The sequence below is a fragment of the Nannospalax galili genome, unplaced genomic scaffold (assembly GCF_000622305.1).
Source record: "Nannospalax galili isolate Female #2095 unplaced genomic scaffold, S.galili_v1.0 scaffold1353, whole genome shotgun sequence".
Lineage (NCBI taxonomy): Eukaryota > Metazoa > Chordata > Mammalia > Rodentia > Spalacidae > Nannospalax > Nannospalax galili.
Window position 1 is genome coordinate 297,301 of NW_008333501.1, and position 7,512 is coordinate 304,812.

The following is a 7,512-nucleotide window of genomic DNA, read 5'->3' on the forward strand; positions in this document are numbered from 1 at the left end:
GGTTCAAGGGTCAACTCTCCTCTCCCATCCACTCAGTACCACCATCCTTCACAGTTTGGTTATTTGGAAACCGTCTGCTACAGGAGCTACAAGTTGGTTCAGCTAGTAAAGTAAAGGCTCCTGCCACACAAGCGTGGTGATGTGAGTTCAAACCCTAGAACTCATATAAAGATGAAAGGAGAGAATGGACTCCACAAAATTGTATACACACACACACACACACACACACACACACACACACACACTAAATAATCTTTTAAACTTTTTGCTGAGTCTAAATATCGCATACTGTTACTTAAAACTATCTTGTCAACTCAGTTTCTTCAGTTAAGTGAACGGGCATAAGACATAAATAGCCACAAAATCACAAATTAGACGTGCAACTATCAGGTGTATAAATATCTGAAAACATGCATCCAGACCACATACCCCCTCTTGCCTCAGCTTCCACAATTTAAAAGAAAAGACTAGACGTAATGGCTGTCTGGTAAATCCTATCAGCAAGACTGGACAGGCCCCAGGCCCTCCATGAACTTAGAGCCAGCTGGTTAGAACCCTGGGATATGCCTGGCACAAAACAGGGGCAAGAGAAGGAAACCTGTCACCTGCCAGACAGAGAACTGGGACGCAATGCGATGAGATGCACTGGCTGGATACAGAACCCCAGTCCAGAGTTCCAGGGCCCCAAGGCCAGCTCTAGTCTTGAGTTCCATGGCCTGTTGTGAAGGGTTACCAGTTAGTCTCTACCACAGGCCTGCTTCTTAAAGCTTGGACACTGAGCTGTCAAAAAGGAATCTGAGGTAGAAAACCCAAGATCTCTGATGGCCACATCACCTAGTGCCCCCACAATGCCACATACCCCTCAAGTCTGAGTTTAATCTCCTATTAGCTCCCCCTGGAGGTGTAAGATTGGATCTGGTAGCCCATCTCATGAACAGAGGTACAGCAATGCTGGCTTCCTTTGGTGTCAATCTATTGAAATGGCTTTTATTCAATCTGATTGGAAAGAGTGTCAGTGGCACCCAGAGTTGGAGCTTGCACAGCTGGCTGTGGAGGAATCACCACCCATCTGGCTTGCCCAGAGGAAGGAACCACAGCCCCGGCAGGAGAAAGGTGCACTTGCCTCTGTCAGTAGATTTTACTGGCTATATGGAATGGATACAAAACGTGTAGCCTGGAAAAGTCTGCACTAGACACGGGAGTGTGACATAAAGAACACCAGCTCCCGAGCCAGCTGGGTGGCCTGCAAGTCTCCAGCAATTGTTCCACCAGCCCCTGGGCACTTACCTGCTGCAGCCACGGAGGAATCCCAGGCCAGCGAGAAGTCCGAGGCCTCCCCCTCTTCAACTGGAAGAGAAGAGAGAAGGGCTGTAAGTTTGGAATCTGCACAAACAGCTCACAGGTGGCACACAGGTCAGGGAATATGGGTACATTAGTGGGGGTCCTTATATGATATCTGGGACCAAGGGAGGGTAGCACAGTGTACAGGTGACCTTTGTTGGTATCATGGAGATATAGAGCAATCAGAATAAAACATGAGGCCTAAGGACACGGCTTGGTGGGTACCGACTGCTGCACAAATGTGAGGACCTGAGATCAGGTCTCCAGAGCCCACACAAAGCTGGATACAGGGGCACATGTCAGTGACCCCAGCGGTCCTACAGTGAGATGGGCGGCAGAAACAGGAGAATCTCTGAAAGCTCACAGGCCAGATAGTGTAGCATAACCAATGGCAAACAAGAAGAGAGTCCGTTTCAAACAAGTGGACCAAGAGGACCCACACCAAGGTTATCCTCTGTCTTAGTCTCCCTTCTGTTGCTGTTATAAGCACCATGGCCAAAACCAACTTGGAGGAAAGGGTTTATTTGGCTGATACTTCTAGGTTAGAGTCAACATCAAGGGAAATCAGAGCAGGAATTCAAGGCAGGAACTGAAGTAGAGACCATGGAGGAAAGCTGTTTACTGGCTCACTTCCCTTGCTTTGCTCAGTCGGTCATCTGATACAGTACAGGCCCACCTGCGCAGAGATGACAGTGCGTACAGCAGCTGGGCCCTCTTACACCAGTTAGGGATCAAGAAATGCCCCCTGGGGCTGGAAAGATGGCTTTGTGGTTAAAAGCACTGACTGTTTTTGCAGAGGACCAGGGTTCAGTTCCCAGCCATCTGTAACTCCAGTTACAGGGGATCTGACACCCTCTTCCATAGGCATTGCATGGACAGGTGCACTTAACATATATGCAGGCAAAACACTCATACACATAAAATAAAAATGAATCAATAAACAAATTTTTAAAAAAGCTTCCCCCAGACAGGCCCACAGGCCAGTTTGATGGAGACAATTTCTCAATTGACAAGGATTCCTCTTTCTAGATGACTCTAATTTGTGTCAGTTGACAAAAACTAACCAGCACATCCTCTGACCTCCACATATGCACTCACACTCACACACAAACATTCATGCACACATCTCACACACACACACACACACACACACACACAGAGAGATTATAAATAATGGTAACAATAAGAATAAGAATAAAACAGGAATGCCAAGTAAGTGCTGTGTCAGTTAAAGTTTTCACAGCCCTGGGTCCTGGCAGACATCACTAATCAATCACAGCACTGTCTCCAATCAGACACATCAGAATCCTTCTCTACTCAGTGCCACAGCCATTAGTGCATACAGTTTCAACACTCATGAGGAAGCCATCTGCCACCCACAGGAATGGGGCAAGACTCAAAACAGCCCCTCATCCTACAGGCACGTTCTCCTACCAACAGCCACATCAACCACCACTGAGAAACAAAGGCTGCCTTGATTATTCAAGAAGCGGATATGGTGGCTCTCAGAAGTTGGGAAAGCGCAGGGCACTGGACCCCACTTGGAGACTTGACCTGCCACCAGCTTGCCAGAGGCCACGAGATAAAGGCACTACAGCTCACTGGTTGGTGACATGGCAAAGCAACTTGCTTTCCCCACTCCAGACTGGACCCCAAAGAATGTGGATGGACAGGGATGGAGTCCCCCTATCCCAGATCCCAGCACTTGAGACCAGGCAGGAAAGCAGGGGAGAAACACTACACAGCATAAGAGTGCTCTTGTCCTGGAATCAGTCCCAGTCTGGAGCACATAATAATATTAAAACTGGGTTATGGACTTTGTAAATGGAACTTTGTTTAAGCCAAAAATGTGCACACATGGTGTTTTTTAGATTTAACAGGCTCTGCAGCTCTGCGCACGTGCAGGCTAAAACAACCCGACCCACCCACCTTTCTGCCTTCTCGATGCTGTAGCATCGAGGGAGCAGACACTGTGCAGTGATTCTGGGCTGTCTCTGGGTTTGTCAGAGGAGACAGGTGTGCCTCAGGTCTCACTGCTAATGAGAGCCAATGTCCAGTTTGGGTCCCAACCCCAGGTCGTCTAAGAAGAGGGCTCCATTATAAACTACAGCACCAAGAACATGTCCAGAATCCCAGCCACTCAAGATGAAAATGCTGCAACTCAAATCTACCAGCTCAAAGGCAGGGGGACAACATGGTGAGCAGTCAGTCACCCAGGGAGAGAAATGGGCTGGCTGTGGTTAGAACCTGGGTTCAAATCCTGGCTCTGTGCCTTATCAGCTATGTGACAGTGAGCAAATTCTCTGACCTCTAAACTTTTGTAGTTCCATCTCAAAAACAGGAGACAACATGGTACTGCAGTCAAGGGCTATTAGGCAGATCAAATGAAACAACGCCTACACAGCCCTGTGCACTTGCACCCACACAGGCAGCAGCCCCACAAACATCAGGGCTGCTGTCTGCTGGAAGTAGGTCCTAGCACTCGGGAGGGTGTAGTATAGTTCCAGTGACCCTGAATCTTGCTCCCCAACATGCTCAGCCCTTGGGGTAGCCCTCATCTACCCACAATCCTCCTCCCCACCAGAGTCTCTCAGATGCATTTCTTTTTTTCTTTTTCTTTTTTTCAGGTGCACTTCTTTGAGTCGTTAGACACAGCACATGGGAGAGGGAACATGGCACGGGATGGGGGACAGGCCATGGAATGACATTATCTCCTCCAACTTGCATCCTGAGCAGAACCTCAAAATCAAGGTGAGGTGGTACTACAGCAACGAGAGCAGGACCACAGCTACTGTTTGACTCAGCTGGTTACAGCTGGCGTGGATTTGCAACCACAGCTCCTCACACCTGACAAAATACATTCATGAAGGCAACTGAAACCGGAAGCCAAGAGACACAGGCACAGGGGCAGGGGTGTCAAATGGTCAGAAACAAGCCCTGTGGGAACAGAGCACTACTGACAGGTAGCATCCCTACCCCCACCTAGAGCTCTGGAATCTTCACATCGCTTTCCATTCACTCACAGTCAGAGTACCTCTAAGAGGCCACTGCCAGTCTGGAAGGCATCCCTGCTGCCATTTTGTTGGTCCCCTCCAGCAAGGTATGCATGGGGTTCTGCACCCCATCAGTCATAGGTACTGTGAAATTCATTCATGAGTTCTCCCTCTGTCCTCTGTGTGCTCAGTCATCAGGAGAAACGGCCCCATGCCAGAGTCCACTCAAGGCTATTGAGTTACGAAGCTTGACTTCCCAAGTCACTGACCTTGAGGGTGTCCCCGAAACACTCAGCCCTTCCAGTGAGAAGACTTGTGTGAGAAAGAAAATATAAACACATTCACCATTTTGCACCCTGGGGGTTGAGAACTGTTCTATCCTGGGGACAAGGGGTTGCACCTGCTGCGGAAGTAGGAGCAGGAGAGTGGTCCAGGGAGGCTGGCAGGAAAGGTCAAAATGGCAGGCCTTGGTGCAGACTCCCTACAATGTGCACCACAGCCTCACCAAGGCCCTCTCAGTAAGTGGCCCTATGCCAACTGATCTCCAGTCTAGAACATGAATGTATTTTCCCACAACAGCTAACACAAACCCCCCTATGTCAGCCCTAGCTCACATTCTGCCTTTTGAAGATATGAACGCACAGTCTTTATGGATTATTTATTATATATTTTGTTTTTAATTATGTGTATGTGTGGGTATGCATTGAGTGCAGGTATCTGCTGAGGCCAGAGGCATCAGATCCCCTGGAGCTAGTGTTATAGGTGGTTATGAGCTGCCTAATATTGGGTGCTGGAAACAGAACTCAAGTCTTCTGCAAGAGCAGCAAGTGCCCTTAACTGCTACAACAACTCTCTACACCCCTTTATATATCTTTGATGAGAAAAAGAAATACCCTGATCCACCCCACTCTACTCAAGACCCTTTGTTGCCAGAACCGTGGAGAGGTAAAGTCTGGGTTCCCAACATGACCAGCAAGAGCAGCAGATGCAGAAATGAAGGCCTACCAAGTGCCAACTAGGGGATGGGGGAGAGCCCACCCTAGCAGTATATGCTCTCAAGGCCCAAGCCTCAGTCCCCACATCCCTTATCTGGAATTCTGCTGCAGAGGCACAAAGAACCCCAAGGGCTGAGCATGTTGGGGACAAGCAGTCAGTACGAGGCCAGCCAAGCAGCACACCACAGGGACTACCCCTATCCAGGGGCTAGTAGTTTCTGGAGACCTCCCCAGGTGCCACAGGTAACAAATTTTTTATGAGATCTAGTACCACTGGGGCCAAGACACACCCTCAGCCCCACCCTCCAGTGGAAAAGCATCTGTGAGGATGCATGCATGAGCATGGAGCAATACTCTGGCCATATGACAATAGGAGCCAGTGCAGGAACAGAGGCTGTGGGGGCTGTGTCCACATGGGCACAGTCTACAGGCACAGGCAACACAGGAACATCAGCTGCGGTGGCGCACACCTTTAATCCCAGCACTTGGAAAGAAGAGACAGGTATCCTCTGTGAGACTGAGGCTAGCCTGGCCTACATAGTGACTTCCAGGCAGGCTGTGGCTATAAGAGACCCTATCAAAAATTAATTTAAAGAACACAGGAGAGACACAAAGCTCATGCAAGTCAAGAGTGCACAGGCAGGAGGGCCTGGGAGGTGCTAAACTCACAGGCAGGGCAAATGATACAGCCCCAGGCCAGTCACTACATGAAGCCCTTCTCTGAGGGGCCCCAGGGCTTCCACAGTCCAACATTTTCTGTGACATCTGCAAAAGTAAAATCTGTCAACCTGTTTTAAGACCCCAGTCTCTTTCTACTCCAAAGTCTCTTCCATCTGCCTCCTCTCCTGTCAGTTACCTCTGGTGGCTATGGGCTTTACGGTTTTGTATCATGTGGATCTCAAATTGGCCTCCCCTCTGGCCCCACAAACCAGCTCCATGTTGGAGCCAGGCAGATGTCGAGTACCCTCTCTCCAAGAGCATGGATTCACAAGCACACGCGGCGCCTCTGGGATGCAGGAAGACTCTTGGCTTGCTCAAGGGCACATGTGAGGCAGCTAGGCAAGCCCCTCATCATCCACATGTACCAATTCCATGATGAGTCTGTGTCTCAGCCCGCTTGCTGCTCTGCTCTCCATAGCCTAGGCCCCATTTAGTGGTCCATCTCCTGTCTCTTGGGTATTCATCTACTTTACCACAGGTCATGTACCTCCTGGCTCTTCACTGCCAATGTTGGTGCCTAGCTCAGCACAAACAGCAGGAATCACTCAACTGTTTGAATAAATGAAACAGGACCTGGGCTGGCAACCCAGAGAGCTTGCTGGAACAGAGCTTGTTCGGAACCAGATTCTGAACTAAGCAGCCCCAGGCACACACTTGCCCCATCAGGGCAGGGCCCAGGATGCACTCACCAAGCAGGACTTGGCCACAGTAGATGGGAGGCATCCTGAGTTTCAGCTGCTCCAAAATAAAGCCCCAAGCTGGGAAGCCTGGTGAGTACTGCCCTCTACTCAATCCCTTTGTCTACAAAGGCTGCTAAGGACTGCCCTTTAAAGGAGAATCTGACAGCATCCAGTCAGGAGAAGGGGTGGACATCCCAGGGGGTTCTGGCACCATGTGGGGACCAGAATTCTTTTTTTCCTATAGCCCCAGCTGGCCTGGAACCCACCATGTAGACCAGGCTGGCCTTGATTTCACAGAGACCCACCTGTCTCTGCCTCCTGAGTGCTGGGATCAAAGATGTGAGCCACCAAGACGGCCAGGACCAGCATTCTTAGTAGTGGAAAGGAAGGGGCCAAAGAGCCCGAGAGGCCCATAAAGGGCATCTGATGGCAGGAACTCAAGAGCAATTCTAACTATTAATAATGGCTGCTGGGGGTGTTAGGAAGGATTCTGAGGCTCTGTGAGGGCCTCAAACAGATTAGAACTCCACATTCTCTCTCAGCTCTGAGACTGATGGCTGGCTGAGTCAAATGAATCCCACCAAATGTTATCTCTTCAATGTCTCTGAGATGTCCAGACTTTGCCCCCTGTGTACCATGATGGGTTTTACAGTCCCACAGCAGTCCCAGGCAGATCCAGGGCCTTGTGTGAGGCTGCACGCCTCAATGTCAAGAGTAAGGTGTTAGGTGGATGGGCAACTGTGTAGAACACCTGCCCAATGCCACTTGCTCCTGGCTGGAGAA

At 49.8% G+C, this 7,512-nt stretch overlaps 1 protein-coding gene across 1 annotated transcript in view; it reads right to left on the minus strand.

The window, feature by feature from the left end:
• Znf423 (zinc finger protein 423) overlaps positions 1-1,351 on the minus strand; it is a 250,663-nt gene extending 249,312 nt beyond the window's left edge. Inside the window, exon 1 of the mRNA XM_008828300.1 lies at positions 1,288-1,351. The gene's annotated coding sequence lies outside the window, so the exon portion shown is untranslated. The remainder of the gene's footprint in view (positions 1-1,287) is intronic.
• Positions 1,352-7,512: the final 6,161 nt, after the last annotated feature.